At 35.1% G+C, this 15,995-nt stretch overlaps 1 pseudogene; it reads left to right on the top strand.

Moving 5' to 3' along the window:
• The first annotated feature begins 3,188 nt into the window (after nt 1-3,188).
• Nucleotides 3,189-3,265, top strand: LOC145269962 (U2 spliceosomal RNA; annotated as a pseudogene).
• Nucleotides 3,266-15,995: the final 12,730 nt, after the last annotated feature.

Genomic DNA, 15,995 nt, shown 5'->3' with positions numbered 1-15,995 from the left:
AAAAAACTACTTCAAACATTGGAAAGAAAATATGCAAAATAATAATTATTAAATGTTTCTGTAAAATAAAAAATGCAAAAAATAGTGGCATACATTGTTGTTCATCGTAAGTTACTTAATTGTCTATAATATAAATCTCACCTTGAATGTATGTACGTATGTATGTCAGGTCATGTCATATGCTACTGGTACCATGTAACTCAGTACTACCTGTCTCATGGTCGAGTAACCGGCGACTAAACTGGTTCCCCCACCAGACTTGTTTGGTGAGGAGGGTGGCTAGTCTCCCTGAAGGATTAAAAACAAAACCTTCCAAAGGGCGAATGAACCCTTTTTCGGGGTCAACGGCCAACTAACAAAGTGTGTGTTTGTGTGTATGTATGTGTGTGTTGCGGTAGAGTGGGCTCCCGTAAGCCGTGGCAAAGGCAACCTTTCTAGGAGAAGCAAATCTCTGATTTAAAAAACCATAAAACGGGAGACCAGTACCCGCATTAAGCTGGTCTTCAGTTTAACTTGTTGCTGGCTATCTTGGTCTTGCTTGTTGCTTGATCTCAACACTTTGAACCGAGAAGAGACTTAGCTGTCTACAAAGCTAAGACTCTGTAACATCATCTTTGTATAGATACTTCCTCAGGCATTTATCTATTAAAACGGTCCTGTGGCGATGGAAGTCATTTTTGGGCTCATGGACTTTAAGTGTCTGAGGGAGTGTCACTCGTCTGACAAGACGTTGCAATCATCATGTATGTATGTATTTTCGGGATCAATGGCCAACTAGCACTGTGTGTGTTTGTGTGTATGTATCTGTGTGTTGGGGTGGCGAGGGCTCCCGTAAGCCGTGGTGAAGGCAACCTTTCTAGGAGAAGCAAATCTCTGATTTAAAAACTATAAAGCGGGAGACCAGAACCCGCTTTAAGCTGGTCTGCAGTTTAACTTGTTGCTGGCTATCTTGGTCTTGCTTGTTGCTGGATCTCAACATTTTGAACCGAGTGAGAGATTTAGCTGTCGTACAAAACTAAGACTCTGTAACATCATCTGTGTATAGATACTTCCTCAGGCATTTGTCTATTAAAATGGTCCTGTGGCGATGAAAGTCATTTTTGGGCTCATGGATTTTAAGTATCTGAGGAAGTGTCACTCGTCTGACAAGACGTTGCAATCATCATGGATGGATGGATGGATGTATCCCTTATTTACAGTTGTTGTGCATACAAACTAAACAGTAAACATTTATGGGTTTTTCTTTTTAGATAAGGATTGTAAATTTCAATTATTCCGACTATTATTCTCATCTTGATTCCGATTTTTTGTCTGCAGTGTTTCAACCAATGTAACTTCCGACCTTCATGAGATGCATCTTCTGATAACATTGTGTCCGAGATGGATATATCTGCTAATGATACAATGCTCTATAACATGCATGAGGGAAGGACAGATGTGCACAAATCTAGGATAATAGCAAAATCGTAAGAAAATGAGGTCCGTAGTAGAATCGGGCCGTAAATTGGTGGTAACATTTAATACCAGCAAGACTAACCCGCCTCCCTTTTACAATTAACCTCTTCAATCACGGATATCGATGACAAATAACACCCTATCTGAGAATTCTTCCTTGAAACTCCCTGGTTTAACATTCACTAAAATATGGACTGAAACAAATACACTGAAGACAGGGGGAAATATTTTAATGGAAAGTGTTCTGATGAACTCGTTGCATTCCCCCCCCCCCCTCCCGAGGAACCTGCTTAGCAACAAAATCACACCCCTTCACTGTTGAGGTCTCTAAATATTAGAAAGCTTTATACTCTAATAGTTACGCTCGACAAACAGCTGGGCTTTGAAATTCTCTTTCTGCTACTTGCTTCCCAAACTATACTGATACACAGAAATTTAAATGTAATGTAAACGAACATCTTGTTAATCTTTCCTAGGCATGATCCCTAATAGTTTGAGGTGAAAGCGAGTGTAAAAAAAAAAAATTGAAAAGTTTTGAAAAATTAAAAAAAAAAAATGATTGACCAACTTTTGATTTTAGTAACGGCTCAACTATCACTTTCGAGGTGGAATAATAAAGGGGACTTTGATTCTTAATTGCTGTTTAAACCGCAACAATGGCGCCCGCTCAAATGCAGATGGTCCCTGAAGCACTTTGATACGCGCATGCGTATTAAAATTTTCTTCGATCAATACCCGTCCACATTTTTTAATGATTAATTTCATTACTCCCTGGGGTGTGCCTCGACTAAACAGAGCCGAACTGACTCGTCGTCATATGCGCCAGGAGTCTCAGGCGTTGGAAGGTTGAACTGAAAGTTGAAAGATCACTAATTTGATAATTGCAAGCTCGAAATAACATGCTTCTTACTTTTTTACACAGGTCAAAAGCCACCCGACGAGAAGGGTTTAATAGCAAAGTCCCGATGTATGGCCGGGGTCTGTATATACGTGTGTCTCGTATGTGCGTGGACTCGTGTATCGTCTTATTGTTATAATCTTTCTCTTTTCTCGCAAGTATGGATTCGTGTCTCTCTATTCTTTAATAAACGTATGTGTTGTATAGAAAATCTAAAACGTATATCTCTACAATTATATAAATTCAACTTTGTTTGTGTGTGTGTGTGTGTGTGTGTGTGTGTGTGTGTGCGAGTTCGTTCCTTAAAGACTCCGAAACGGCTGAACAGATTTTCTTTCAAATTTACATAACTTTCTTGCAGTGATCTTAGTTAAGTTTTGCCTCAGAATACTCTCGATGAATACCGATAATCGATAATCGAAACCGTTATTTAATTTATCTATCATCGGTAAAACCATTTTTCCATGTTGTCGCTTAGCAACAATGATGGAACAACGGGCCGGTAAGTTGACAGTGTGTGTATTTTTTTTTCTTTGAATGACGTTGTCTTTAAGTTCAAACTCTGCACATAAATTTCTTTTTTTTTCATTAACTGCAAAGAATTTTATAAGACTTGAAAATGTACGTGTTTTTTTATTTTTTATTTTTTTTGATGATGTGTTCTGTAGGTTCAAACCCCGCATGTAAATTTCTGAATTTTTAGTCGCGTGCAAGCGACTCTATAAGTCACTCCGTCGGTCGGTCGGTCTGTCGGTCTGTCCGTAACACTTTTGTGCTTGGCGTTTTTGGTTAAGATCAAAGGTCTGTTATTAATAGATTCTGTTCTTAACTTTTAAGCTTTTCTTGGCCTTTTGGCTAAGATCAAAGTGTAGTATCTGTTCCGACAGATGGTCAATGTAGAGGCAACCCTTCATACCAATTGTCACTATCCAGTTCTCCTCGGGGAGTTGGGCCCCATTTCCCCTTCAATCCTCACATTAAAAATCGGCCTTGTGCCTAATTTGCTCGGTGGGGGAGCAAATAAATACCGCCTACCTTCTTCGCAGCGACCCTGGCAATGCTTTCAATGTAATTGTTCCAACTCATATTTCCTGTGAACGTTAGGCCAAGCAGTTTGAAAGATGTACTCTCAGATAAAGAGTCACTGGCCATTGCTATTGGTGGCAGAGAAGGTTTCTTGTAATTATTGAAGAAAACTAGTTTAGTCTTGGCAGCATTGAATATGACCATCCATTTTTGTCCCCATTCCACTACAAATTGGAGGTGTTTTTGCCATTTCTTTAGTTATGTGTTCATTTGTTTTCCTGTTATGCCTGTTATAGAGAGTGGTGTCATCAGCATATATACCTATCTCAGAGGCAGTTTTGTCGGGGAGGCCATTAATAAATATTAGGTACAATAAGGTCCAAAGATAGACCCCTGAGGCACTCCCGCATTTATATCATATTGTTTAGATATACGACCGTCGAGGACAACCTGGATTTTTCTCTTATCTAAGACGGATTTAATTACGTTAAGTATTCTACCAGTGATTCTGTATGATTAAATTTTCCTGAGGAGACCCTCATGCCACACCCTGTCAAAAGCCTTAGATATATCTAGAGCTACCGCTCTGCCCTTCCCCGCTTTGTCCAGTGAATGGTATATACGTTCAGAGATTACAGTGAGGATGTCTGCTGTGGAACGGGCTGGTCCAAATCCATATTGTTTTTCAGTCAGAAGTTTAGCATCTGTAAGGTGCTGGACTAGAGCATGGTTAATTATGGTCTCAAATATTTTGGCAAAAAGTGGGAGGAGGCTAATGGCGCAATAATTTGATGGGTCAGTTCTTTCGCCAGAATTCTTGAATACTGGTATCACAGAAGCAGTTTTCCAACAGCCCGGAAAGAAAGATTAATTAAGGCATTTGTTGTAGAGTTTGGAGAGAACGGGAGCTACTTCAGCGGATCACTTTTTTAATAGCACAGCTGGGATGAGATCAAGTCCACATGCTTTTGAAGTGTCAAGGTTTTTTATGATAGCATACACCTGAGCAGGGGTAATTTGTAGATCGTCTAGCGTGGCGTCTGTCCGCAAAGGAAAGTCAAGCAGGGGGTGGTTGGAAGGGTTCAGTGTGGAGTTTGAGGCTGGAAAGCATATTAGCCTTTTCGGTTGCTGAGCAAACAACCTCGTGATTGCTGGTTAGTGAGGGAATTGTTGATTGCCCATTATTTACTACACTGTTGTAGATTTTCCAGAAGTCACGACTTCCTAATTTCTGTGCTTCAATGCGTTTTTTAGTGGTTTCAGTAAATTCCCTATTAGCTGTCGCTACTTCTTTCTTAACGTTACTTCTAGCTTCTATGTACTTCTGTCTGTTTGAACTGGACTTATGTCGATTAAATCTGCGGTATTCATGCTGCCTTTGAGCAATGGCAGTTGCGCAAGTCGAAGTAAACCATTGGGGAGAGTGGGGCTTGCTATAAAATTTCTGCATGGGAATATGTGCTTCGATTGCAGTTTTGAACCATTCAGTGGTCTCATTTGCGCACTGTTCAGCAGGAAGAGAAAAAATATTTCCCCATGGAGCATCTCTGATAAGATCTCTGATGGCTTCCCAGTCGGCCTTTTTATAATATCTCGTTGTTTTGAGTACCGGCTCTTCAGTTTTGGATCTAGAGTTTAGGGCGATTTCGACCATTATCACTGCATGATCAGCGTTCCCGAGTGGGCTGTCAGCATTTGTTATACAATCCTCGGGAACTGTGGTCAGAAACAGATCTAGAAGTGATGCGTGTTGTTCTTGCTGCTCAGGGAAATGGGTTGGAAACGTAACTATTTATGATAGGGAGTGAGATATAGCAAAGCTATGTGTTGTGCTGCCCGCTGAATCTGTGTGAGTAGAGAATCCAAGCCAGTTTTTGTGGGGAACATTAAAGTCACCAAATAGTGCACTAGTGTCGAGGGAGAGTGCTGTGTCTATGCTGTCAGAGACTTTGTTTATTATGGTATAGTCCTGGGTCGAGGGAGAGAAGTAGAGAAAATAAAAGTAGCTAATGTTATGTTGTATGTTTAGTCTAAAGCACATAAAGGCTTGATCGTCCGATTCTAGGTTTGTTTCTCTAGTCAAGGGGAGGGTGTTACGAATGTAGACTTGAAGTCCGTGCATATGTCAGAGTCAAAGACTTAAAATGTTAAGATACTTTTACATAAAACAAATATAAATAAAAATTCTAATTGTAATTTAAAAAGAGAAAGATAAAATAATGAATATTTTTATAATATAAAACATTAATAGTTTTCTTAAAAAACATTATTAGTAAAAACAAACAAACAAAAAAAAACAAGTAAAAAAACATACAAATAAATCAATAAAATACCATATGTTTGAACTTCACAGTCTATAGTGTACAAGGCACTTTTAGTGTACGTGAGTTCGTTCCCTATGGACACAAAAACAGCTGTACCGACCGTTATCAAATTTTACACGAAGGTACTATACATGCTTGGCATTGTTCTTAGATTATCGGAATGTCTTCGATAAATATCGATAATCGGAATATTCGATGAAAGAAAAGAACAGGCGATTTTTACTAAAATTAACACTTTACACAGCCTAACAGCACAGGTCCATCTGAGAAGTTTTCTTACGACAAAAACCGAAAAACCCGACATATAAAATTAACGGTAAGTTCTTTGATATGACAGGGGCGCTTTCGAAATGAATGTTTCTGCCTAAAGCACACTTGGATTATGATACTTGTCTTTTGCATTATAAACTTAATGTCAGGCATATAAAATCAACTGTATGTTCTTTGATATGGCAGAGGCGCCTTTGAAATAAATGTTTCTGTTTAAAAACGTTTGCATTTTAAACTTTAATACAAGCTCTATATAATATGATTTAATATAAATTAACACAAACTAATATATAATATAATGCAATATAAATTCATATAATTATAAAATTATGAATATATATATAAATAATTTTATAAAATCAACTGTATGTTCTTTGATATGGGAGAGGCGCCTTTGAAATAAATGTTTCTGTTTAAAAACGTTTGCATTTTAAACTTTAATACAAGCTCTATGTAATATAATTTAATATAAATTAACACAAACTAATATATAATATAATGCAATATAAATTCATATAATTATAAAATTATGAATATATATATATATATATATATATATATATATATATATAAATAATTTTATAAAATCAACAGTATGTTCTTTGATATGGCAGGGGGGGCCTTCGAAATAAATGTTTCTGTTTAAAAACGTTTCAATTTTAAACTTTAATGCAAGCTCTATATATTTTAATATAAATCAATACACTCTAATATATAATATAATGCAATATAAATTCATATAATTATAAAATTATGAATATATATATAAATAATTTTATAAAATCAACTGTATGTTCTTTGATATGGGAGAGGCGCCTTTGAAATAAATGTTTCTGTTTAAAAACGTTTGCATTTTAAACTTTAATACAAGCTCTATATAATATAATTTAATATAAATTAACACAAACTAATATATAATATAATGCAATATAAATTCATATAATTATAAAATTATGAATATATATATATATATATATATATATATATATATATATATAAATAATTTTATAAAATCAACAGTATGTTCTTTGATATGGCAGGGGGGGGCCTTCGAAATAAATGTTTCTGTTTAAAAACGTTTCAATTTTAAACTTTAATGCAAGCTCTATATATTTTAATATAAATCAATACACTCTAATATATAATATAATGCAATATAAATTCATATAATTATAAAATTATGAATATATATATAAATAATTTTATAAAATCAACAGTGGGTTCCCAAAGCGATGCCATTACGTTTATCGAATAAAGCTGTTTATTTTAATCGAGTTTTGATGCCCCAAAAATTCCCCCATTGCCCTTTATGTTCGATAATGTTTTATTGATTTTCTCCTGATGAGATGATAACTGAAAAATCTCTAAAGAGATATCCGCTTATCATATTTAAATTATATATATATATATATATATATATATATATATATATATATATATATATATATATATATATATATATATATATATTAGTGTATTTAGGCAGCATTCCTTCATTCAGGCAAACATTATTAAAAACAACAGAGATACCTTGCTTAATGATTCTTTTTTTCATTTTTCGATCTTTCGTAAGATTTTTTTAACTTCAAGATGGAAGGTATTTACAAATGTTCCATGGTTCACACGAGCGCTTTCGATTCTTTCTTGAATCATCATCAGGTGGAGATAAAATCTTAAAAATTGAAGTAAAATATATAGTTACGAATGATAAAAAGAGTCAATATAAAAAGTGAACGTGTTTGTGTGTCTGTGTGCATTTTCCTTCGCAATAACTCTGTTAATTTTCAGTCTACAGATTCGAAATTTGATATACAGGGCACTGAGGTTTGGGAAAATCAATGTGATCGGTTTTAGGCCAGAACAGAAATTTGTCGATTAAGGGATCAAAGTTCAACGATTTGACCTTTGAGAACTCTACCAAACTCCTCCGACAATTTGGGGTCTACACACTTGAAATTTTAGATATAAGTTCCTTGGATATGGATCTAACTTAATAACTCGATTTGAGCCCAAAACAATAAATGTTTTTTTTTTTTTTTTTTACTCAGCATACACTTCCAAACAGCCGGGCAACGCCGGGCAACGCCGGGAACTCATGCTAGTATAATATAAAGCTGAATGTGTGTGTGTGTGTGTGTGTGTGTGTGTGTGTGTGTGTGTGTGTGTGTGTCTGGTCACGAATAGGCTCCTATATGGTTGACTATTTTAAAAAACTGATTACATATGATGATAGTAGATGTATCGAGACACAGGAATGGGTATGTTTGATCTGGCAGAACGATGTTTCATTAAAATTTTGGTGTCTGCGTACGCGCCTGATCCACAAAGTATGGAAATAAAAAATTAAAAAAAAAAAAACGTTTACAAGGGTTTTTGATATAGATGTACATAAGAATACTTTGATAAGTATGTTTTAACTTAAATAGGGATGGTATAATAAAATTGTGGGTCTGCATTCGCGCCTGGCCTCCATAGAATGGAAATAGGCACAAACTTTAATAAAGCCTTTTCATATCTATCTGCGTAAGTATACTTTGATAATTATGTTTCAGTTTGAAGAAATATAGTATAATAAAATTATGGGTTGTTCGTTCGCACCTGACCTCCATAGAATCGAAATATGTCACAAAGTTTAACAAGTTTTTTTTTATATATATCCACAGAACATTGTGATAAGTGTTTCAGTGTGAACAGGCATGGCATAATAAATTATGGGGTTTATCTATTTTATTTTTACTTTCATCATATTTTGCTTTGGTTTTGATACCACCAAATTCGACCCAAATTTACAACCCTTCCTTTTCATAACCTATCATACTTTCATAAATCAGAGTCCATTTTCTGTAGGCTGTTTTTGAACCCAGTCAACGCCGGGTACTTTTGCTAGTATATATATATATATATATACACACACACACACACACACACACACACACACACACACACACACACACATATATATATATATATATATATATATATATATATACTAGCAGTTCCGCCCGGCTTTGCTTGTTCCCTATGTAAGTTCATAACTTTATGTTCATATGTATATATTAAAAAGTGTAGATATGTACGATAATACCTACTATATAATAGGCTTCCTTAGCTACCATAGAGAAAAGTTGGTAGAGACCGCAGACGTCAATTTTTTTAAAAACTTTAACCTCTATTATGACTGCTTAAAATTTATTGTTTTGGGCTCGAATCAAGTTATTAAGTTAGATCCATGTCCAAAGAACCTATATCTAAATTTTCAAGTTTCGCCCCCAAATTGTCGGAGGAGTTTGGTAGAGTTCTCAAAGGTCAAATCGTTGAACTTTGATCCCTTAACAGCCAAATTTCTGGCCTAAAACGGATTACAAAGATTTTCGCATCTGTAGACTGAAAATTGACAGAGTTATTGCGCTGGAGACTGTACACACACAGACAACCACACAGAAATACACACAGAGACGTTCACTTTTATATATATATATATATATATATATATATATATATATATATATATATATATAAGAGCAAATAGTTAATAAAACATGTTAAAAACATTTTGAAACAGAGCTAAAACATATTTAATCTGAAAAGGAAACACTTAATAAGTGGATAGTCCTTAATGCGCGGAGTTTTTATATGTATGTTTATTTTTGAAATATTGTTAATTTCAATGTGTACCGTTTTCGTTTGTTCTAGATGGCCGCCATTTAGCTTTTGTTTTTTTTGGGCCACCCTGTATAAGGAAACTAACACGCACACACATACACACACACGCACACACACACACACACAAACACACACACATATACATGTATATATATATATATAAATGTTTGTTTTTTAAATACTGTTCATTTCAGTGTATACCGTTTTCGTTTAACGGGTTGAGACTGTTATGATAAAAACTGAATCACCGTTTATTTTGAGTGAACCTCTATGTATCTATTTTATAGGTGTAGAGCAAATCTAGTGAAAAACTTGTTGAAATTTAAAGACGTACATTTTTTCATTTTTGTAACTTTTGTCTATTTCATCTTGAATTTCTTCATTACAGCCGTTTCGTTAATGGGATGGCAATTTTATGATCTTATCATCAGAAGATAAAAAGGATCGGAAAATTGTATTCTTTCAGTTTGGGCTCACTCCTTCAAAGTTAACCGGTTCATTTATAAAAATGCCTAAAATTAAAGAGTTGTCAATAGACATTCGTCAAAAAATCATTGATAAGCACAAAGAAAGAAAAGGATATCGAATAATATCAAGGGAATTTAATCTACCACTTAGTACAGTTGGAAACGTTATTAGAAAGTTTAAAAACCTGGTGAAGCTGTTGCAAATCATCCAAGATGTGGTCGGCCAAGGAAATTAAACGAAAAAAATCAAGGTGGATAAGCAGAAAGGTACAAAAAATCCTTTTCTTACTCGTGGTGAAATTCAAACCGACTTCAGAGAAGCTGGGATTAATGTGAGCAAGGATACAATTAGTAAATCGTGCAGGTTTTGTACCAAGGTCCCCAAGAAAAGTTCCATTATTGAAAGCTTAAACATATCAGATCACGTTTGAATTATGTTAAAACATATGGGGAACAACCCCAGGAATTTTGGAACAAGGTAATCTGGTCAGACGAAACGAAAATCGAAATCTTTGGAAGAAACACAGCAACACATGTATGGCGTAAAAATGGCAACAACTATAACAAAAAGAATACCATTGCTACGGTAAAGTTTGGCGGTGGTTCGATTATAGTATGGGGATGTTTTTCATCCAAAGGTACTGGTGAACTAGAAATCATCAATGGTAGAATGAATGGACGTATGTACAGGGACATTATGGAGAAAAACCTCCAGAAATCTGCTGATTTGTTGGGACATAATAGCAATTTCGTGTTTCAGCAGGATAATGATCCCAAGCATACTGCTAAACTAACCAAAGAATGGCTTAGAAATAACGGAATTGACGTTCTTATTTGGCCCAGTCAGTCTCCAGACCTCAACCCAATTGAAAATTTGTGGAAAATATTGAAGATCAATGTTCACAAGAGAAATCCACAAAATACTCAACAACTAGAACAGTTCTGCAAAGAAGAATGTCGCAAAATACTTGCATATCTTTGCAAAAAACATATGTGCAACTATAGAAAGCGATTGGAAGCTGTTGAACGCAATAAAGGCTATGAAACCAAATATTAAATCAATGTATCCAATACTTTTGCGTTAGTTGATTTATATTTTTCCTTTAATATAGATTTTCTAAACTTTAATTTTGTAATTACTACCACAAATATTAGTTGGAATAGTAATCGGAATATACTGACCAAATTTTAGGTAAAATCTTGAACCCTAATTAAAGTTATGAAGAAAAGTGTAATGTATCCAATACCTTTGCGTGGCACTATATATATATATATATATATATATATATATATATATATATATATATATATATATATATATATATATGAGTAAAAATAAAAATACAAGCGATGGTTGACGTTATTTTATTTGAGACGGAAAACCGAGAATTAATAAAATAATAATCAACGTTTCGTCCATATTTCAGAGGACATCATCAGGATCTCGTAGGAAAAATGTAGAAGAAAACGATTACAAACCACACGCGAGTGAAAAAGGAAAAAAATCCCAAAGTCCTTCCCATTCTGGGCCGAAACTGTAAATGTGTGTGTGGAATGGTTGGATTATTCTATATATATATAATCCAAATCCTGGTAAAAATGAACAAACGATGCAGTTTTAGACCTTAACATATGTAAATTTCAGTTCTGCACCATGCAAAGAAATGGCCAAGTCCACCATTTGCCCCACCACCCATATTTAGCCTCAAAATTCCCCAAGACCTTAACATATTTGAATTTTAGTTCAGCACCATGCAAAACTGCTAAATAGACATACACGGAAAATTTTGGACAAAACAGTCCCAAAAACGGAGGGTTTTTATTAGCCATAAAAGAGCCCCTGAGGGCACATCCAAGACTTATCGCGAAGTATAGACAAACAAAATTATATAAAAATCAGTCAGTTACAACTTTTCAGAAAGTTTTTTAAAAATCCAAGGCATCAATTTTTTAATAAGTACAAAAGTGTCAATTTTAGCCATTTTAACCCGAAACTGCATCGTTTGTTCATTTTTACCAGGATTTGGCGTCTCCTGGAGACTTTTGTGGCTAAATGGGGGGGGTGGCAATGCTGAGCTTATTCATTTTTTTATGCCTTGTTTACTGTGCACATTTCATTTATTTTACTTATTCCATTTTCACCTCAAACAAGGTACAGTGCCACTTTGATGTAGGACAATACTATTATGAAGGGAGTAGAGGAACAAGACGTCTGTTCACATTACAATTGAACTTCTGCATGACAGTACAGCTGGGAAAGCAGGAACGCGGAAGGTCGTTCCAAAATCTAGCAGTTCTGGGGAAGAAACTATTGGAGTAGAAGGCTTTCTTACATCTAGGGATCTACACTGTGAAGGAGTGGGGCTTAACCGCTTGTTGAGTTGTCGGGGGTATTCACGTCGAGGGGATACAAGTGCTTGTAGTTCATCAGAGCATTCACTGTTAAAGTACTTGCAGAACAGGCAGAGGGTTGCAACATTTCGTCGATGGGACAGAGGTTGAAGCCTAGATGACAATTCAGGACCTATCAGGTTGGCGACTCTCTTTTGAACCTTGTCTAGGAGCGAGAAACAAGTAGCAGATGCACCAGCCCAAATGTGACAACAATAATTTATACATGGGCGAATGGTGGCCTTATAGAGCTAAGAGATAAATTCAGGCGTAAATAACTTTCTAGCACGGTAGAGAGACCCTACCTTCTTCGCAGCAGCCTTGGCAATGCTCTCAATGTATGTATTCCAACTCATGTTTCGTGTGAAGGTCAAGCCGAGGAGTTTAAAAGAAGTACTTTCAGGTAATGTTCCGCATTAAAGGATTTTTTTTCTTACACAGTGATCACCACTTATCAAGGCCCGGAAGCCACTCAGGGATAAGGGTTATTGCAAGTACATTACGTTAGTGTGGAATTTCTTTAAGATTTCAGCTGCTTTCAGCATTACTGTCCATTGCATAATTTGAGTCTTCACCTGAATTCCAATTTCTCTAAGTTTTTTTTTCCATTTTCCTTGAAACTCGTCTTTATATTCTTATGATTATTGGTATCATATTGATTTTCTTCAGGTTCCATATTCCTTTCTTGTTTTTTGACAAGTTCTGCATATGTTTTTTTTTTGTTTTACAATGTGTGGTATGCTGAGACGGAAAAATCTATAAGCTTACAGATTTTTTTTCTTTCTTTTTAATTATTATGACGCCTGGTCTTCTAACTTGGATGGCTTCATCTGTTTGTCCATCCATGTCCCAAAAAACTTTTTGGTTTCTGTTTTTAAGTACAATCTCCAGTTTGTGTTTGAAAAATTTGTCCTCATGTTTGAGGTGCAGTCATTTAGAGATTTCTTTCCCATCCTTTCACCCTCTTTATATATCTTTGGACTGATTTGCTGCATTCACTTATTATGTGGTTTATGGTTTCGTCTGTTTGTCCACATAGTCCACATTTCTGCATTGCTCTGTTTCATTTATTTTAGTTTTAATTTGGTTCGTTCTAATTGCGTTGTTTTTTGAAGCTGTTGGTAAAGACTCTGTTTCTCTGTTAATGTGTCCTTTTCTTAGCCATATCCAGGTATTTTCATGATTCTCTTTGTTTCAAATTCTTATGAAACATTTATGTAAGGTTTTCTCTTCCCATTATTTTTTTCTTATTATATGTTTCTAGTTTCATATTATTCCTGTATTGTTCTTTTTGACGGTGTTTCTCGCTGCGGTTATGAATTCATGTACTTTTCCAAGTCTTTTTTGTACTTTATACACAGTCTTCTATATTTACTAGTCCTCTTCCCCCTTCGTTCCTTTTCACATAGAATCAGTCAGCATCATCTTTTGAGTGTAATGCATTAAAAAATTTTTTTAATTTTAATTACATTTTCACCGCAAACAAGGCACATTGCTACTTTGATGTAGGGGCTACTATCATGGACATAAGCTACGGGAGTACTATGTAGGGAATTGGGCAGCAAGATGTCGGTTCACATTACACTTGAACTTCTGCATGTCAGTACAGTAGGGGAAGCAGGGACCCGGAAGGGAATTCCAAAGTCTAGCGGTTCTGGGGAAGAAACTACTGGAGTAGAAGGCTCTCTTAAATCTAGGGATCTCTACTGTGAAGGGGTGGGATTTAGTTGCTTGTCGGGTTTGTCGAGGGTATTTACGTCGAGGGCGTACAAGTGCTTGCAGTTCGTCAGAGCATTCACCGTTAAAGTACTTGTAGAACAGGCAGAGGAACGCAACATTTTGTCGATGAGACAGAGGCTGAAGCTTAGATGACAGTTCAGGACCTATCAGGTTGGCGACTCTCTTTTGAACCTTGTCTAGGAGTGAGAAACTAGTAGCAGATGCACCAGCCCAAATATGACAACAATACTCCATACATGAGCGAATGGTGGCCTTATAGAGGTATAGGATACTTTCGGGCATTAGTATATTTCTAGCACGGTAGAGAGAACCCACCATCTTCGCAGCTGTCTTGGCAATGCTCTCAATGTAATTGTTCCAACTCATGTTTTCTGTGAACGTTAGGCCGAGGAGTTTAAAGGGTGTACTTTCAGATAAAGAGTCTTTGGCCATTGCTATTGGTGGTGATTATTGAAGGAAACAAGTTTAGTCTTGTGACTTTATTGTGACTTGTCATTAGCTTCCTTGTCTTCTAACCCGACGGTGACTAAGTTTTTCTTTAGATTAGCTTATGAACGGCCTAAGGTACCTTATTAGCGATTATTAGGTTTTTGGTTTCTGTCCCTTAAATTAGGTTGAATTATTTTATAGTTCTGATGTTTCTGAATTTTTGAGATGACGATTAATAATTTGTATTGTTTGGATTTATCGGATTACTGCTCTCATCTTGAGTGTGATTTCCACAACGTTTCGGTAGATTTAACCTCCGACCTTCTTCAGGTGTATCTCGTCGCACCTGAGAATGTTTGTCGAACTCGGGAATTTGGAGGAACTTTACAGTTCTATTTCTAACAATTTTGTTTTTTTACTCAAATACTTAAAAAAAAAACAACTTTACTTTTATTTGGGTAGATGGTTCTTCTTCTTGTTTGTTCTTGTTGTTTTTCCTCTTCTTGAGTTTTTGTTGTCTTTTTTCTCCTTCTTCCTCTTCTTCGTCGTCTTCATCTTCTTAATCTTTTCTTCTTCTCCTTCTTCTTCTTCTTCTTCTTCTTCTTCTTCTTTTTTACAAGTAGGTTCTTCGAAACAAACACGCAAATATGCCTATGTGTTAAGGATGCTTTACCTCACACACACACACACACACACACACACACACACACACACACACACACATTCATATGTTTATAGGTACTACATATATATATATATAATATACGTAAATTGAACAAAATAAAAAACCTACATGAATAGAAATTCACTTTTTTGGTGTTAAACTCTTACATCTGTTTCGTGAAAGAATGGACAATTACCTCTCGTCCATAGAACTGTAAATCTTCCATCCAGTCATTCCTCAGAGACGCTTACAACTATTCCCAACAAGTTCTTCAATCTATTGTGAACACGTTTATATATATATATATATATATATATATATATATATATATATATATATATATATATATATATATATATATAAATACATGGTCACTATATATATATATATATATATATATATATATATGTATATATATATAGATAGATAGATACTATATATATATGTATACATATATATATATGTAATATATATATAAATACATGGTCACTATATACATATATATATATATGTATATATATAGATAGATACTATATATATGTATACATATATATATATGCGTGCGTGTGTATAGGTACTATACATATATCTGTACAGAGGTTATAAATATCTATAATATAAAGCTGAATGTGTGTGTGTGTGTGTCTGGTCACGATTAGGCTTCTGTA

Source organism: Euprymna scolopes, chromosome 45 (assembly GCF_053919585.1).
Source record: "Euprymna scolopes isolate OS-2025 chromosome 45, ASM5391958v1, whole genome shotgun sequence".
In the NCBI taxonomy this organism is placed as follows: Eukaryota; Metazoa; Mollusca; class Cephalopoda; order Sepiida; family Sepiolidae; genus Euprymna; species Euprymna scolopes.
The sequence above is the reverse complement of the archived record's forward strand: the minus strand, read 5'-3'. Positions and strand labels throughout refer to the sequence as shown.